Source organism: Pseudophryne corroboree, chromosome 3 (genome assembly GCF_028390025.1).
Source record: "Pseudophryne corroboree isolate aPseCor3 chromosome 3, aPseCor3.hap2, whole genome shotgun sequence".
In the NCBI taxonomy this organism is placed as follows: Eukaryota; Metazoa; Chordata; class Amphibia; order Anura; family Myobatrachidae; genus Pseudophryne; species Pseudophryne corroboree.
Window position 1 is genome coordinate 565,817,125 of NC_086446.1, and position 19,427 is coordinate 565,836,551.

General features: G+C 48.4%; 1 protein-coding gene across 3 annotated transcripts in view; it reads left to right on the forward strand.

Annotated features, from left to right (window-relative positions):
• LOC135056314 (uncharacterized) overlaps positions 1-18,623 on the forward strand; it is a 61,754-nt gene extending 43,131 nt beyond the window's left edge. For all 3 annotated transcript variants that reach the window (XM_063961292.1, XM_063961294.1, XM_063961293.1), the window contains one exon: positions 10,714-18,623. The gene's annotated coding sequence lies outside the window, so the exon portion shown is untranslated. The remainder of the gene's footprint in view (positions 1-10,713) is intronic.
• Positions 18,624-19,427: the final 804 nt, after the last annotated feature.

A 19,427-nucleotide genomic window follows, 5' to 3' on the forward strand; every position in this document is an offset into this window, starting at 1 on the left:
TTGCATCATCGTAATCGACACTGGAGTCAGAATCCATGTCGGTATCCGTGTCAACAATTTGGGATAGTGGGCGCTTCTGAGACCCTGTCGGCCTCTGCGACATAGGATCAGGCATGGGTTGGGACCCTGACTGTCCTGAGGCTTCAGCTTTTTCTAACCTTTTATGTAAGGAATTAACATTATCATTTAAAACCTTCCACATATCCATCCAATCAGGTGTCGGCGCCGTCGGTGGAGACACCACATTCATTTGCTCCCGTTCTGCTTCCACATAGCCTTCCTCATCAGACCTGTCGACACAAGCGTACCGACACACCACACACACAGGGAATGCCCTTTTTGAAGACAGTTTCCCCCACAAGGCCCTTTGGAGAGAGAGAGTATGCCAGCACACACCCCAGCGCTATAACCCAGGAATAACACAGTAACTTAATGTTAACCCAGTAGCTGCTGTTTATATAGTTTACCCTCTTCTACTGTGAATCTGCAGGGGAGAGCCTGGGGAGCTTCTTCTCAGCGGAGCTGTGCAGAAAAAATGGCGCTGGTGAGTGCTGAGGAAGAAGCCCCGCCCACTAGACGGCGGGCTTCTGTCCCGCTAAAATATGCATTTTCTTGGCGGGGGCTCATACATATATACAGTGCCCAACTGTATATATGTTTATTTTTGCCAAAAGAGGTCCAAATGCTGCCCAGGGCGCCCCCCCCTGCGCCCTGCACCCTTACAGTGACCGGAGTATGTGAGGTGTGTGGGAGCAATGGCGCACAGCTGCAGTGCTGTGCGTTACCTCAGTGAAGAACGGAGTCTTCTGCCGCAGATTTGAAGTCTTCTTTGCTTCACATACTCACCCGGCTTCTGTCTTTCGGCTCTGAGAGGGGGACGGCGGCGCAGTTCTGGGATCGGACGGCGAGGGTGAGATCCTGCGTACGATCCCTCTGGAGCTAATGGTGTCCAGTAGCCTAAGAAGCAGGACCTAGCTTCTGAGAGTAGGGCTGCTTCTCTCCCCTCTGTCCCACGATGCAGGGAGTCTGTTGCCAGCAGAGCTCCCTGAAAATAAAAAACCTAACAAAATACTTTCTCTCAGCAAGCTCAGGAGAGCTCACCGAAAAGCACCCAGCTCGTCTGGGCACAGTATCAAACTGAGGTCTGGAGGAGGGGCATAGAGGGAGGAGCCAGTGCACACCAGAACCTAAATTCTTTCTTAAAGTGCCCATGTCTCCTGCGGAGCCCGTCTATCCCCATGGTCCTTACGGAGTCCCCAGCATCCACTAGGACGTTAGAGAAAAAACACAATAATTTTATGTTTACCCAGATAGCGCTGTTTTCATATACAATATGCGCCTAATTTTGTGCCCCCCCCTCTTCTTTAAAACCCTCTGTCTACCGTGGTATAAGCAGGGGAGAGTCCGGGGAGCTTCCTCTCAGCGGTGCTGTGGAAAAATAAGAATTTACTCACCGGTAATTCTATTTCTCGTAGTCCGTAGTGGATGCTGGGGACTCCGTAAGGACCATGGGGAATAGACGGCTCCGCAGGAGACTGGGCACACTAAAAGAAAGATTTGGTACTACCTGGTGTGCACTGGCCCCTCCCTCTATGCCCCTCCTCCAGACCTCAGTTAGGATACTGTGCCCGGAAGAGCTGACACAATAAGGAAGGATTTTGAATCCCGGGTAAGACTCATACCAGCCACACCGTATAACTCGTGATATTTAACCCAGTTAACAGTATGAAATACAACTGAGCCTCTCAACAGATGGCTCAACAATAACCCTTTAGTTAGGCAATAACTATATACAAGTATTGCAGACAATCCGCACTTGGGATGGGCGCCCAGCATCCACTACGGACTACGAGAAATAGAATTACCGGTGAGTAAATTCTTATTTTCTCTGACGTCCTAGTGGATGCTGGGGACTCCGTAAGGACCATGGGGATTATACCAAAGCTCCCAAACGGGCGGGAGAGTGCGGATGACTCTGCAGCACCGAATGAGAGAACTCAAGGTCCTCCTCAGCCAGGGTATCAAATTTGTAGAATTTAGCAAACGTGTTTGCCCCTGACCAAGTTGCAGCTCGGCAAAGTTGTAAAGCCGAGACCCCTCGGGCAGCCGCCCAAGATGAGCCCACTTTCCTTGTGGAATGGGCTTTTACTGATTTAGGATGCGGCAATCCAGCCGCAGAATGCGCCAGCTGAATTGTGCTACAAATCCAGCGAGCAATAGTCTGCTCAGAAGCAGGAGCACCTAGTTTGTTGGGTGCCTACAGGATAAAAAGCGAGTCAGTTTTCCTGACTCCAGCTGTCCTGGAAACATAAATTTTCAAGGCCCTGACTACGTCCAGTAACTTGGAATCTTCCAAGCCCCTAGTAGCCGCAGGCACTACAATAGGTTGGTTCAAGTGAAAAGCTGATACCACCTTAGGGAGAAACTGGGGACGAGTCCTCAATTCTGCCCTATCCATATGGAAAATCAGATAAGGGCTTTTACACGACAAAGCCGCCAATTCTGACACACGCCTGGCCGAAGCCAAGGCCAATAACATGACCACTTTCCACGTGAGATATTTCAGATCCACAGTTTTAAGTGGCTCAAACCAATGTGATTTCAGGAAACTCAACACCACGTTGAGATCCCACGGTGCCACAGGAGGCACAAAAGGGGGCTGAATATGTAGCACTCCCTTTACAAAAGTCTGAACTGCAGGCAGTGAAGCCAGTTCTTTCTGGAAGAAAAGCGACAGAGCCGAAATCTGGACCTTAATGGAACCCAATTTTAGGCCCATAGTCACTCCCGACTGTAGGAAGTGCAGAAAACGACCCAGCTGAAATTCCTCTGTTGGGGCCTTCCTGGCCTCACACCACGCAACATATTTTCGCCAAATACGGTGATAATGGTTTGAGGTTACTTCTTTCCTGGCTTTTATCAGCGTAGGAATGACTTCCTCCGGAATGCCCTTTTGCTTTAGGATCCGGAATTCAACCGCCATGCCGTCCAACGCAGCCGCGGTAAGTCTTGGAACAGACAGGGCCCCTGCTGTAGCAGATCCTGTCTGAGCGGTAGAGGCCATGTCTGATATTATTTCTTTAAGTTCTGGGTACCAAGCTCTTCTTGGCCCATCCCTAACCACGAGTATCGTTCTTACTCCTCGTTTTCTTATTATTCTCAGTACCTTTGGTATGAGAGGCAGAGGAGGGAACACATAAACCGACTGGTACACCCATTGTGTCACTAGAGCGTCCACAGCTATTGCCTGAGGGTCCCTTGACCTGGCGCAATATCTAGTTTTTTGTTTAGGCGGGACGCCATCATGTCCACCTGTGGCCTTTCCCAACGGTTTACCAACAGTTGGAAGACTTCTGGATGAAGTCCCCACTCTCCCGGGTGTCGGTCGTGTCTGCTGAGGAAGTCTGCTTCCCAGTTGTCCACTCCCGGAATGAACACTGCTGACAGTGCTAAGACGTGATTTTCCGCCCATCGGAGAATCCTTGTGGCTTCTGCCATCGCCATCCTGCTTCTTGTGCCGCCCTGTCGGTTTACATGGGCGACTGTCGTGATGTTGTCTGATTTTATCAGTACCGGCTGGTTTTGAAGCAGAGGCCTTGCCAGACTTAGGGCATTGTAAATGGCCCTCAGTTCCAGAATATTTATGTGTAGGGACGACTCCTGACTTGACCAAAGTTCTTGGAAATTTCTTCCCTGTGTGACTGCCCCCCAGCCTCGAAGGCTGGCATCCGTGGTTACCAGGACCCAGTCCTGTATGCCGAATCTGCGGCCCTCTTGAAGATGAGCACTCTGCAGCCACCACAGTAGAGATACCCTGGTCCTTGGAGACAGGGTTATCAGGCGATGCATCTGAAGATGCGATCCCGACCACTTGTCCAAAAAGGTCCCACTAAAAGGTTCTTGTATGGAACCTGCCGAATGGAATTTTGCTTCGTAAGAAGCTACCATTTTTCCCAGGACTCGTGTGCAGTGATGCACCGATACCTGTTTTGGTTTCAGGAGGTCTCTGACTAGAGATGACAGCTCCTTGGCTTTCTCCTGCAGGAGAAACACTTTTTTCTGTTCTGTGTCCAGAACCATCCCCAGGAACAGTAGGCGTGTGGTAGGAACCAGCTGTGACTTTGGAATGTATAGAATCCATCCGTGCTGTTGTAGCACTTCCCGAGATAGTGCTACTCCGACCAACAACTGCTCCTTGGACCTCGCCTTTATAAGGAGATCGTCCAAGTACGGGATAATTAAAACTCCCTTTTTTCGAAGGAGTATCATCATTTCTGCCATTACCTTGGTAAAGACCCTCGGTGCCGTAAATGGGGATATGTAGGTAAGCATCCTTGATGTTCAGGGATACCATGTAATCCCCCTCCTCCAGGCTTGCAATAACCGCCCTGAGCGATTCCATCTTGAACTTGAATTTTTTTATGTATGTGTTCAAGGATTTCAAATTTAAAATGGGTCTCACCGAACCGTCCGGTTTCGGTACCACAAACAGTGTGGAATAGTAACCCCGTCCTTGTTGAAGTAGGGGCACCTTGACTATCACCTGCTGGGAATACAGCTTGTGAATTGCCTCTAGCACAGCCTCCCTGCCTGAGGTAGTTGTCGGCAAGGCAGATTTGAGGAAACGGCGGGGGGGAAAAGCCTCGAATTCCAGCTTGTACCCCTGAGATACTACTTGAAGGATCCAGGGATCCACCTGTGAGCGAGCCCACTGATCGCTGAAATTTTTGAGGCGGCCCCCCCCACCGTACCTGGCTACGCCTGTGGAGCCCCCGCGTCATGCGGTGGACTCAGAGGAAGCGGGGGAAGCATTTTGATTCTGGGAATTGGCTGACTGGTGCAGCTTTTTTCCTCTTCCCTCGTCTCTGTGCAGAAAGGAAGCGCCTTTGACCCGCTTGCTTTTCTGAAGCCGAAAGGACTGTACCTGATAATACAGTGCTTTTCTTAGGCTGTGAGGAAACCTGAGGTAAAAAATTTTCTTCCCAGCTGTTGCTGTGGATACGAGGTCCCAGAGACCATCCCCAAACAATTCCTCACCCTTATAAGGCTCTATGTGCCTTTTAAAGTCAGCATCACCTGTCCAGTGTCGGGTCTCTAATACCCTCCTGACAGAATGGACATTGCATTAATTCTGGATGCCAGCCGGCAAAATATCCCTCTGTGCATCCCTCATATATAAGACGACATCTTATGTTCGCAAAATAGTATCCCTGTTTGACAGGGTTACAGACCACGCTGCAGCAGCACTATCTGCAGGTCTCAGTCTAGTACCTGAGTGTGTAAATACAGACTTCAGGATAGCCTCCTGCTTTTTATCAGCAGGTACCTTCAAAGTGGCCGTATCCTAAGACGGCAATGCCACCTTTTTTAACAAACGTGTGAGCGCCTTATCCACCCTAGGGGATATCTCCCAGCGTAACTTATCCTCTGGCGGGAAAGGGTACGCCATCAGTAACTTTTTAGAAATTACCAGTTTCTTATCGGGGGAACGCACGCTTTTTCACACTTCATTCACTCATTTGATGGGGGAACAAAACACTGCCTGCTTTTTCTCCCCACACATAAAACCCTTTTTTAGTACTTGGGTTAATGTCAGAAATGTGTAACACATTTTTTATTGCCGGGATCATGTAACGGATGTTCCTAGTGGATTGTGTATATGTCTCAACCTCGTCGACACTGGAGTCAGACTCCGTGTCGACATCTGTGTCTGCCATCTGAGGGAGCGGGCGTTTTTGAGCCCCTGATGGCCTTTGAGACGCCTGGGCAGGCGCGGGCTGAGAAGCCGGCTGTCCCATAGCTGTGACGTCATCCAGCCTTTTATGTAAGGAGTTGACACTGTCGGTTAATACCTTCCACCTATCCATCCACTCTGGTGTCGGCCCACAGGGGGCGACATCCCATTTATCGGCATCTGCTCCGCCTCCACATAAGCCTCCTCATCAAACATGTCGACACAGCCGTACCGACACACCGCACACACACAGGGAATGCTCTGACTGAGGACAGGACCCCACACAGCCCTTTGGGGAGACAGAGAGAGAGTATGCCAGCACACACCAGAGCGCTATATAATGTAGGGATAAACACTATCACTGAGTGAATTTTCCCCAATAGCTGCTTGTATAAACAATATTGCGCCTAAATTTAGTGCCCCCCCCTCTCTTTTTAACCCTTTGAGCCTGAAAACTACAGGGGAGAGCCTGTGGAGCTGTCTTCCAGCTACACTGTGAAGAGAAAATGGCGCCAGTGTGCCGAGGGAGATAGCTCCGCCCCTTTTTCGCTGACTTTTCTCCCGCTTTTTTATGGATTCTGGCAGGGGTAATTATCACATATATAGCCTCTGGGGCTATATATTGTGATTATTTTGCCAGCCAAGGTGTTTTTATTGCTGCTCAGGGCGCCCCCCCCCCCAGCGCCCTGCACCCTCAGTGACCGGAGTGTGAAGTGTGTATGAGGAGCAATGGCGCACAGCTGCAGTGCTGTGCGCTACCTTGGTGAAGACTGAAGTCTTCTGCCGCCGATTTTCCGGACCATCTTCATGCTTCTGGCTCTCTAAGGGGGACGGCGGCGCGGCTCCGGGTACGAACACCAAGGACGGGTCCTGCGGTCGATCCCTCTGGAGCTAATGGTGTCCAGTAGCCTAAGAAGCCCAAGCTAGCTGCAAGCAGGTAGGTTCACTTCTTCTCCCCTTAGTCCCTCGTTGCAGTGAGCCTGTTGCCAGCAGGTCTCACTGTAAAATAAAAAACCTAACATATACTTTCTTTCTAGGAGCTCAGGAGAGCCTCTAGTGTGCATCCAGCTCGGCCGGGCACAGAAATCTAACTGAGGTCTGGAGGAGGGGCATAGAGGGAGGAGCCAGTGCACACCAGGTAGTACCAAATCTTTCTTTTAGTGTGCCCAGTCTCCTGCGGAGCCGTCTATTCCCCATGGTCCTTGCGGAGTCCCCAGCATCCACTAGGACGTCAGAGAAAAAATTCTGCTGATGAGTGCTGAGGGAGAAGCCCCGCCCCCTCGGCGGCAGGCTTCTGTCCCGCTTAAAATCTCAAAATTTGGCGGGGGCTCTTATATATATATATATACAGTGCCCAGCTGTATATATACTTATTTGTGCCAAAAAGCGGTCTATATGCTGCCCAGGGCGCCCGCCCTGCACCCTTACAGTGACTGCCGTGTGTGAGGTGTATGGGAGCAATGGCGCACAGCCTTACTGCTGTGCATTACCTCAGTGAAGATCATGAAGTCTTCTGCCGCCTCTGAAGTCTCCTTTTCTTCTCATACTCACCCGGCTTCTATCTTCCGGCTCTGCGAGTGGGACGGCGGTGCGGCTCTGGGACGGACGGCGAGGGTGAGACCTGCGTACCGATCCCTCTGGAGCTAATGGTGTCCAGTAGCCTAAGAAGCAGAGCCTTGAAACTCACAGAAGTAGGTCTGCTTCTTTCCCCTCAGCCCCTCGATGCAGGGAGTCTGTTGCCAGCAGGCTCCCTGAAGATAAAAAACCTAACAAATATACTTTCTGTCAGGAAGCTCAGGAGAGCTCCCTGAAGTGCACCCATCTCCTCTGGGCACAGTATCAAACTGAGGTCTGGAGGAGGGGCATAGAGGGAGGAGCCAGTGCACACCCAGACCTAAAGTCTTTCTTAAAGTGCTCATGTCTCCTGCGGAGCCCGTTTATCCCCATGGTCCTTACGGAGTCCCCAGCATCCTCTAGGACGTTAGAGAAAATATGTGATTAAGAAATGGGCTTTGAAGTAGGTCATGTCATGATACTACTTTATTAATTTTGTCTAGTGGCACATAGTGAGGTCTAATGTCATAGGACATGATTGGCAGGGATCCTGCAAGACTGCAGAGCTGTATACAATGCTATCTTGTGCTTGGGCACCTAAGAATAAAGTTCCTTCTGTAAAGTTAAGGAAGTCTGCTATGTCGGATTGCTTACGTAATCCCGCCGGTTGGGATGCCGCCTGTCAGTATCCCTACAGCAGCATCCCGCCTGGCAGAATGCAGACAGTGGGGCGAGCGGTACGAGTCCACTTGTGGGCTCGGTGGCGAGCTGAGCTCACCACAGGTTCTATTCCTACTCTACGGGTGTCATGGACACTCACGAGTGGAAATAGCCCCTGTGCGCCAGTATTCTAGCTGGTGGCATTGAATGGTTTTCAAGATTCCGGCATCGGCATCTTGACTGCCGGGATTTCGACAGCCGGCAAATTGACCGGATCCCGTTATGTCAGCAGGACCTGGTCAGTATGCTGGTGGTCGGGCAGTCAGAATACCGATGGTGGAGTGGGGGAATTCCTGCGGTGGGGTGGGGGAAGGTTAGGTTCAGGTTGCGGTGGGGGCAGGGGAGAGGGTCAGACTTAGGCTGAGGGGAGGGAGGGTAAGGCACCACCAGGGAGAGTTAGTGTTAGGCTGTCAGGATGGGAGGGTTTGGGTTAGGCTGTGAAGGGGGGGGGGGGGGGGGGGTTAGGCTTAGTGGGGTAGGTGATGGGTGTCGGGATTCTGAGCTTTGGGATCCCAAGCATCGGGATCACAATACCATCCCATGTCAGACACCGCATAACAGCAATTCTTTTTAAACCACTATCTTTGTTAATAAATTAAACAAGTGAAAATTGAGGGTAAGACTTCCTAAGTGTATTTTTCACAGTGTGGTATTTCTGTTAAATTTTGGTGGGCAAGAGTAATGTAGTGAACCACAAAGTGTGCCGTGATGCAAAACTATACTTGGTGTGTCCGGGTGCATACAAAATGTAAGTGCTGAATATAAATAGTGAAATATAAAAAAAATGGAACACTGTGCACATAACTCCCAATTGTCCAGTATATCACATAATCCCATACACACATAGGCGTGCGCAGGGGGGGTGCCTGGTGCGCACAGGCACCCCCTAATGTCTGGCACCCGATATCACATGCCTGATGCAGCGATCGCCGAACAGGCTGATTACTGTCCCCTCTGTGCTGCACCCTGTCAGGACTGCATTACTGACTGGACGCCTGGGTTAATCAAGGGTGCCACTGCCACCGGCTTTCAAACTGCCGGCTCCACCTCCATGTACAAAAACAGCGCGATGTGACGTGATTACGTCATGCTGCTCGCATGCCCACCACTTTCCTTCTATGCTATGCCAATGCCAGCCACTGATGAGGAGCAGCATGCAGCCAGTGTTCCTCTTAGGAAGACACATTCAATACTGGCAGGCGGCCAGCAGCAGCATTGACGCGTCACTCGTTTTTCCAGCAGCAGCAGTACTAGTCTGTGACTGTCAGTGTTAGTGAGTGACTGACTTGTAAGTAAGCTGCTGCAGCTTGCAGGGGAAAGAGAGGGGGAGCCAGACCAGGCTGAGGAGGAGCAGTGTAATTGCAGTGAGTGCCATCAGGGGTGTTTGGTGCACACCACAACATCTGACAATGCATCTACATTATTAGGATTGGTACAAGGGTGGATATTATATTGCATTGACCGTCAATAGATGGTACTAGACACGCCCAAAAGGCGGTGCTAGACACACCCCTCTGATGGTGCACCCCCTAATAAAATGTGCTGCGCACGCCAGTGCATACACATCATAAGCAGTTCCATGACCAGTATATCATATCATATATTATATCATATAAGGATAAAGGCCCATACACACTGGACGATTTTGAGCTGAGAGCAGGTCACTTTTGGTGTTTTGAGCTGCTTTCAGCTCAAAGCCGCCCAGTGTGTATGCCCAAACGATGAGCGGTGAGCGCTGATGCGCGCTCCCGCTTCATCGCTGGCGGCCGCCGTTCATCTACTGGTATTATACCAGTAGCTGAACTGCAGGATGAGCGGCTTTCCATAGCGTCCTGCTATGGAAATCCGCTCACCCCTGCTGACATTGCTGGGCAGGGGGGAAAAGCGCTCAGTGTGTATGGACCTTAAGCCAGGAGTTCCCAACCACAGTCCTCAAGGCACACTAACATACCATACTTACGCACAGGTGACTTAATTAGTACCTCAGTTATTTTGATTTAACCATCTGTTCTCAAGCATGGATATCACTAAAACCTGGACTGTTAGTGTGCGAAGATTGGGAAACACTGCTGTAAGCAAACATAGGCCCTCATTCCGAGTTGTTCGGTCGCAAGGCGATTTTAGCAGAGTTGCTCACGCTAAGCCGCCGCCTGCTGGGAGTGAATCTTAGCATCTTTAAATTGCGAACAAAGTAATCGCAATATTGCGATTACACACCTCGTAGCAGTTTCTGAGTAGCTTCAGACTTACTCGGCATCTGCGATCAGTTCAGTGCTTGTCGTTCCTGGTTTGACGTCACAAACACACCCAGCGTTCGCCCAGACACTCCTCCGTTTCTCCGGCCACTCCTGCGTTTTTTCCGGAAACGGTAGCGTTTTTTCCCACACGCCCATAAAACGGCCTGTTTCCGCCCAGAAACACCCATTTCCTGTCAATCACACTACGATCGCCTGAGCGAAGAAAAAGCCGTGAGTAAAAATCCTAACTTCATAGCAAATTTACTTGGCGCAGTCGCAGTGCGGACATTGCGCATGCGCACTAAGCGGAAAATCGCTGCGATGCGATGAAATTTACCGAGCGAACAACTCGGAATGAGGGCCATTGTCTTATCGTAAAGCATTTGCTCAGTTAGCAATAAGGAATATTATAATTTCTATGCTCTCCACATCAAAGACAATTTTACGAACATCTCCTTTTTTCTCCAGCATTTTTATAGGAATATGGAAATACTTTTCAACAGCAAGAAGAACAATCTGGAGACTGGAACGTTGACTTTTGGAAATATTTCAAGAAGACGCTGAGCAAAACCATTCACTCAACACATGAGGCCAGTACAATTGGTGCAGGAGGCTGATTTACATTCTTTTATATGGGTCTTCTCCAGGAGTTTTTGAATTTCCAGACTTTCTACTCCACCTTTGCCTGTTTTATTCTCCTGATGCTTTCCAAGCCATGTTTTTATGATGTAAATCTACCTTGTTGGAACTTTACTCTCAGGATTGTTTTCAGCCAGACCTCTGACTTTGGGACCATATTCTCAGGCTGTTTCTTTTGAAGCATCTGCCTTGGTCTTGTTTTCAAGTTTGTTATTTTACTGTCACAATTAATTTACACTTATGGGCAAAATGAATGTATAAAGACAGAATCAAAGATAGACCCAACAGGAATTTCAAATAATGTATTCTGTCACTAGTACACAGGTCCTCAAACTCGGTACTGGGGACACCACACAGTTTACGTTTTCCATGTCACCTAGCAGGTGCACAGGTGTATTCATTACTCACTGACCCATTTTAAAAGAGCCACATGTGGAGCTAATTATTTCACTAGTGATTCTGTGAGGAGACCTGGAAAACATGCACTGTGTGGGGTCCTGAGGACAGAGTTTGAGAATTTGTGCACTAGAGATAAATTACAAAAGAAATATTACAAAAAGACATTACACTTTAGGAATGCACCTTTGATTTTATACATGAACTTAATTCAGGAATGAACAATACTTATAATGGACTAATTATGAGGTATTGGACCCTAGTCGCACGCAATGCTGATGGTCATGATGTTGATCGATGTTTTGCTACTGTGCATGCAGAAGCGCAGTTGCAATTGAGACGGACAGTATCAGAAATGCATTGGAAATATGTGGGGCGGGTGGCTATTCAGACCTACAAAAATTATCTGTCTTATGGTAGTGTTGTTGTGGTTACTTAATCGCTCACATGGAAAACAAACACCCATCATAGCGCTGGTGTGACCGATGGTGACGTACCAAGCGGTACTACAGGATCTAAAGAAACTCAAAGTGCGCATTTCAGTCCTTGCACAATGAGACACAGGGTTGTACATTATGGAAAGTTATGCTACTAGCATAAGCATATAGTCACAGACGCAACTATGGTAAAAGACGCTAAAATGGTTGCAGCAGCATAAAACAAAGAATCAGGCCTATTATGTGCCATAGTAAATCTGTGGGTACTTCGGAACTGAGGGGGAGATGTATGAAGCTTTGAAAAGAGTGGAGAAGTGTGCCAATAGAGAACCAATCAGCTTTCAAGTAACATTTATCAAGTGCATTCTATAAAATTATACATAGCAAGTGATTGGTTGCCATGGGCTACTTCTCAACTGGCTCATTTCTACACTCTTTTCACTGCTTTATGCATATACTCCTGAGTGTTATTTACACATATTTCAAATGTATTTTTAATTTCCGCTTTTACAGATGTTTGCAGATTATGCATGTAAGGGGAGAGCACCTTAGAGATTGTGAAAAGTGACAATATGTTTTATTTGCACCACTACAATTTTTAGGTTAAAAAATAATAGCTCTCATTACAAAAGTCAGGACCAGGCTCCACACAAACACGTTTTTAGCCACTGGAAAATATGTATGTTTATTTTTCTTAATGGAAGGGATGTACTAAAGCAAAAATGCGGTAAAAAATAAGATTTTAAACCTACCGGTAAATCTTTTTCTCCAAGTCCGTAGAGGATGCTGGGGACTCCGTAAGGAACATGGGGTACAGACGGGCTCCGCAGGAGACATGGGCACTATAAAGAACTTTTAGTATGGGTGTGCACTGGCTCCTCCCTCTATGCCCCTCCTCCAGACCTCAGCTAGAGAACTGTGCCCAGAGGAGATGGACAATACGAGGAAAGGATTTTGTTAATCTAAGGGCAAGATTCATACCAGCCCACACCAATCATACCATATAACCTGGAATATACGCAACCAGTTAACAGTATGAACAAAAAACAGTATCAGTCAAAGACCGATTCCAACTGTAACATAACCCTTATGAAAGCAACAACTATATACAAGTCTTGCAGATGTAGTCCGCACTGGGACGGGCGCCCAGCATCCTCTACGGACTAGGAGAAAAAGATTTACCGGTAGGTTTAAAATCTTATTTTCTCTTACGTCCTAGAGGATGCTGGGGACTCCGTAAGGACCATGGGGTTTATACCAAAGCTCCCAACCGGGCGGGAGAGTGCGGATGACTCTGCAGCACCGACTGAGCAAACGCAAGGTCCTCATCAGCCAGGGTATCAAACTTGTAGAATTTTGCAAAAGTGTTTGAACCCGACCAAGTAGCTGCTCGGCAAAGCTGTAATGCCGAGACGCCTCGGGCAGCCGCCCAAGAAGAGCCCACCTTCCTAGTGGAATGGGCCTTAACCGAATTTGGTAACGGCAATCCAGCCGTAGAATGAGCCTGCTGAATCGTATTACAGATCCAGCGAGCAATAGTCTGCTTAGAAGCAGGAGCGCCAACCTTGTTGGCTGCATACAGGACAAACAGAGCCTCTGTTTTCCTAACCCTAGCCGTCCTGGCTACATAAATCTTTAAGGCCCTGACTACATCCATGGACTTGGAGTCCTCCCAGTCCCTCGTAGCCACAGGCACCACAATAGGTTGGTTCATATGAAATGAAGAAACCACCTTAGGCAAAAATTGAGGACGTGTCCTCAACTCTGCTCTATCCACATGAAAAATCAAATAGGGGCTCTTGTGGGACAAGGCCGCCAATTCGGACACCCGCCTTGCAGATGCCAAGGCCAATAACATGACCACTTTCCACGTGAGAAATTTTAATTCAACTGTTTGAAGAGGTTCAAACCAGTGAGATTTCAGGAAACTTAACACCACGTTAAGGTCCCACGGTGCCACTGGGGGCACAAAGGGGGGCTGGATCTGCAGCACTCCCTTCACAAACGTCTGGACTTCTGGGAGAGAAGCCAATTCCCTCTGAAAGAATATAGATAGGGCCGAAATCTGTACCTTAATGGAGCCTAACTTCAGGCCCATATCCACTCCTGTCTGTAAAAAGTGGAGAAACCGGCCCAGATGGAAATCTTACGTAGGAGCATTCTTGGCTTCACACCAAGATACATACTTCCTCCAGATACGGTGATAATGCTTTGCCGTCACCTCCTTCCTAGCCTTTATCAGAGTAGGGATAACTTCCTCCGGAATACCTTTCCCAGCTATGATTCGGTGTTCAATCGCCATGCCGTCAAACGTGACCGCGGTAAGTCTTGGAACACACATGGCCCCTGCTGTAACAGGTCCTCCCTGAGAGGAAGAGGCCACGGATCTTCTGTGAGCATTTTTTTTAAGATCTGAGTACCAGGCCCTTCGAGGCCAATCTGGGACAATTAGTATTGTCTGCACTCTTCTTTGTCTTATGATTCTCAATATTTTTGAGATGAGAGGAAGAGGAGGAAATACATAGACCGACTGAAACACCCATGGTGTTACTAGGGCGTCTACTGCTACTGCCTGAGGGTCCCGTGACCTGGCACAATACCTCTGAAGCTTTTTGTTAAGGCGTGACGCCATCATGTCTATTTGAGGAATTCCCCAAAGACTTGTTATCTCTGCAAAAACTTCTTGATGAAGTCCCCACTCTCCCAGATGGAGATCGTGTCTGCTGAGGAAGTCTGCTTCCCAGTTGTCCACTCCTGGAATGAAGACAGCTGACAGAGCGCTTACGTGATTTTCCGCCCAGCGAAGAATCCTGGCGGCTTCCGCCATCGCCACTCTGCTCCTTGTCCCGCCTTGGCGGTTTACATGAGCCACGGTTGTGACGTTGTCTGACTGAATCAGAACCGGTAGGTCGCGAAGAAGATTCTCCGCTAGTCGTAGGCCGTTGTATATGGCCCTCAATTCCAGTATGTTGATGTGTAGACAAGCCTCCTGGCTTGACCATACTCCCTGAAAATGTCTTCCTTGTGTGACTGCTCCCCATCCTCGGAGGCTCGCGTCCGTGGTCACCAGAACCCAGTCTTGAATGCCGAACCTGCGACCCTCTAGGAGATGAGCACTCTGCTGCCACCACAGGAGAGACACCCTGGCACTGGGGGACAGGGTTATTTTCTGATGTATTTGTAGATGGGACCCGGACCACTTGTCCAAAAGGTCTCACTGAAAAGTCCTCGCATGAAACCTGCCGAAGGGGATGGCCTCGTAGGCTGCCACCATTTTCCCCAGAACTCGAGTGCATTGATGAACAGACACTTTTTTTGGTTTTAGCAGGTCTCTGACCATGTTCTGGAGATCCTGGGCTTTTTCCAATGGGAGAAAAACCCTCTTTTGTTCCGTGTCCAGAATCATGCCTAGGAATGATAGCCGAGTCGTTGGAACCAATTGTGACTTTGGCAGATTGAGAATCCAACCGTGCTGTTGCAGCACTTTCAGGGAGAGCGACACGCTCTTCAGCAATTGGTCTCTCGATCTCGCCTTTATCAGGAGATCGTCCAAGTATGGGATAATTGTGACTCCCTGCCTGCGCAGGAGCACCATCATCTCCGCCAATACCTTGGTGAAAATCCTCGGGGCCGGGGAAAGCCCAAACAGCAACGTCTGAAACTGGTAATGACAGTCCTGTACAGCGAATCTCAGGTACTCCTGATGAGGGGGGTATATGGGGACATGAAGGTATGCATCCTTTATGTCTAATGACACCATCAAATCCCCCCCTTCCAGGCTGGATATTACAGCTCGGAGCGATTCCATCTTGAATTTGAACTTTTTCAAGTACAGGTTTAGGGATTTTAGATTTAAAATGGGTCTGACCGAACCATCCGGCTTCGGGACCACAAACAGGGTTGAATAATACCCTTTTCCCTGTTGGACCAGGGGAACCTTGACCACCACTTGTTGTGTTGACACAGCTTTTGAATTGCAGCTAACACTACTTCCCTCTCCGGGGGTGAAGCTGGCAAGGCCGACTTGAAAAATCGTCGAGGGGGCACCTCTTCGAATTCCAGCTTGTAGCCTTGGGAAACAATTTCCATCGCCCAAGGATTCACGTCTGAAAGAATTCAGATCTGGCTGAAAAGTCGAAGGCGCGCCCCCACTGGTGCGGACTCCCTTAGGGGAGCCCCAGCGTCATGCGGTGGATTTTGTAGAAGCCTGGGAGGACTTCTGCTCCTGGGAACTAGCCGAAGCAGGTGTTCTCTTTCCTCTTCCCTTACCTCTGGCAAGGAAAGAGGAGCCCCTTTTCTGGACTTATGCGACCGAAAGGACTGCATCTGATACTGTGGAGTTTTCTTTTGCTGTTGGGGAACAAAAGGTAAAAAGGTAGATTTACCCGCGGTAGCTGTGGCAACCAGGTCCGCGAGCCCCTCCCCAAACACCACTGCACTCTTGTAAGGTAAAACCTCCATATGCTTCTTTGAGTCTGCATCACCCATCCATTGACGGGTCCATAGAGCTCGTCTCGCAGAAATAGCCATGGCATTGGCTCTGGAACCCAGCAGCCCAACGTCTCATTGTGCGTCCCTCATATATAAGACTGTGTCATTAATGTGGGCTAAGGTTAATAAAATGGTATCCCTGTCTAGGGTATCAAGGTCAGCTGACAAGGTATGTCTCTGCTGCAACTGCGCTACATACCCATGACAATGCTATTGCCGGTCTAAGCAAAGCACCCGTATGCGCATAAATAGACTTTAAAGTAGTCTTCTGTCTGCGATCAGCAGGATCCTTGAGGGCTGCCGTGTCCGGAGACGGCAGCGCCACCTTCTTGGACAGGCGCGTTAAAGCCTTATCCACCCTGGGAGAGGATTCCCAACGTACCCTGTCCTGTGCAGGGAAAGGATACGCCATAAGAACCCTTTTGGGAATCTGCAGTTTTTTTATCTGGAGTTACCCAAGCTTTTTCAAATAACTCGTTAAGCTCATGAGATGGGGGAAAGGTTACCTCAGGTTTTTTTTCCTTATACATGCGCACCCTCGTATCAGGGACAGAGGGGTCATCAGTGACATGCAAAACATCTTTTATTGCAATAATCATACACTGAATACTTTTTGCCACCCTTGCGTGTAATTTTGCATCATCGTAGTCGACACTGAAGTCAGAATCCGTGTCGGTACCAGTGTCCACTATTTGGGATAGGGGACGTTTTGAGACCCAGAAGGGCCCTGTGACCCAGTCCAATCCGCGGATTGACTCCCTGCTTTCTCCCTGGACTCTGCTTTGTCCAGTCTCTTATGTAATGAGGCCACACTCGCATTTAACATATGCCACATGTCCATCCAATCATGAGTCGGCGTTGCCAACGGAGACACACCACACATCTGCTTTACCTCCTCCTTGGACGAGCCTTCCGCTTCAGACATGCCGACACGCACGTACCGACACCCCCACACACACAGGGATATATCTATAAGGGGACAATTCCCCAACAAGGCCCTTTGGGGAGACAGAGAGAGAGTATGCCAGCACACACCCAGCGCCAAACTGACACTGGAATAAAACCCAGATAGTGCTTTTATATATATATATATATATATATATATTATTAATGTTATACACTCACTGCGCCTTAAACATGCCCCCCCCCCCCCTCCTTTCAGCCCTCTGTCACCGAGTTCAACAGGGGAGAGTCCGGGGAGCCAGCTTCTCTGCAGCGTTCTGTGGAGAAAATGGCGCTGTTAGTGCTGAGGGATCAAGCTCCGCCCCCTCCAGAGGCGGGCTTCGGTCCCGCTTCAATATTCAAAAAATGGCGGGGGATCTCTTCATTTACTGCCTCCGCAGCCTAATGTACCCTTATATGCCAGACCAGAGGTTTATTGCTGCCCAGGGCGCCCCCCCTGCGCCCTGCACCCATCAGTGCCCGTTCTGTGTGTGTAGTGTGTGGGAGCAATGGCTGCGCGCTTACCTCAGTGAAGATCTGAAGTCTTCTGCCGCCTTGAAGTCTTCTTTTCTTCTTATACTCACCCGTCTTCTATCTTCCGGCTCTGCGAGGAGGACAGCGGCGCGGCTCTGGGACGAACGGCGGGGTGAGACCTGCGTTCCGACTCCCTCTGGAGCTAATGGTGTCCAGTAGCCTAAGAAGCAGAGCCTATCATTTAAGTAGGTCTGCTTCTCTCTCCTCAGTCCCACCATGCAGGGAGCCTGTTGCCAGCAGTGCTCCCTGAAAATAAAAAACCTAACAAAATTCTTTTTCAGAGAAACTCTGAAGAGCTCCCCTTTAAAGCACCCTATCTCCTCTGGGCACAAAATCTAACTGAGGTCTGGAGGAGGGGCATGGAGGGAGGAGCCAGTGCACACCCATACTAAAAGTTCTTTATAGTGCCCATGTCTCCTGCGGAGCCCGTCTATACCCCATGGTCCTTACGGAGTCCCCAGCATCCTCTAGGATGTAAGAGAAACACAGTTTTCTGGGATTTTACTGCATTTCCAAATGTACTAAAGCCCCGGCACTGGGTCTCTGATGCAGAGGGTGGCGTTACCCTATAGAAGATTATGGGCTTCTTACCGTGCTGTGTGAGAAATCCAATCAGATCCCTCCCAGCATGCCTTGTGGCCATCGCTACCTTCTGCGCATACACAGTCAGACTCCCGGGGTAATAAACCTGGAAGTCCAAGGACCGGAGCACATCGAAAAAGGGCAGCTCTTTCCGGAAGAGCTGTCCTCCGTGACACTAATCACATGTGGTAGTGCATATGCGATTGGTATTGCTGCAATATGTGGCATATATCATGATATTTACGTACTTATATGTCTGTTTTCTGAATCAAGTTCAAAACAAGATGGTATTAATAAATGTCCCTCTGTAAAGTTGTTTTTGACATAGACTATATAATAAATTTAATAGAAATTAAATTTTAGATATTATTCTTCAGCACCATGAATTCTTCAAAACAAACTGGAATCTAAAAGTAATAAAATCTGTAAATTTTATAATCACTGGCGTCCATGCTTGGGACTGTCTCCGTTAGGAAGAAACAGTACTTCCCTGCCAGCTCTGTTTCTGTATTTATCCCGGTCTAATAACAGGGAGTATTAATGTAAATACAGGGCATGAAAGTCAGCTACGCAGAGACTGATTCTATTGCATAAAAATAAATTGTTACCTAAAGCATAAAATACAATTTAAAAAGATATTATTTTTAACCTTACCTGGATTTTGCAATGACTACACTACTTATAAAAAGCATTTACCCCCTTTGCCTTCTTCCAATTGTATTTTCTGACATTGTGGAATTCAATTGCATTACGTAGCATTACCACCTATTCACGGTTGGTAATGTAAATGCACTTGAGATGGCATTGTAGATATTTTCAGAATTTTCTCATTTGTCCTTTATTTAAATCAAATGGAATCCGTTAGAATTTTTCATCCTGACTGGTAAAATAATCCAAAATTAAATTGATGATGAAAGACTAATTATTCTGTAATAAACTGAGGCACTGCATTTTACAAATAACTCAGATTGCTGTGCCTTTACGAATAGACACAGGATGATGGGCTCACTGTAATAGAAATCGCCAATCTTTTAAAATCTTGTTAGAAGCCAGTCATTCTTTGCTCCAATAATGTACATGCATTCCTTCGGGGAATAACTCATACGAGCTAAAGACGCAAAGAAGATGATCGGTGGAAACACTTGTCTTGAATTAGGATAG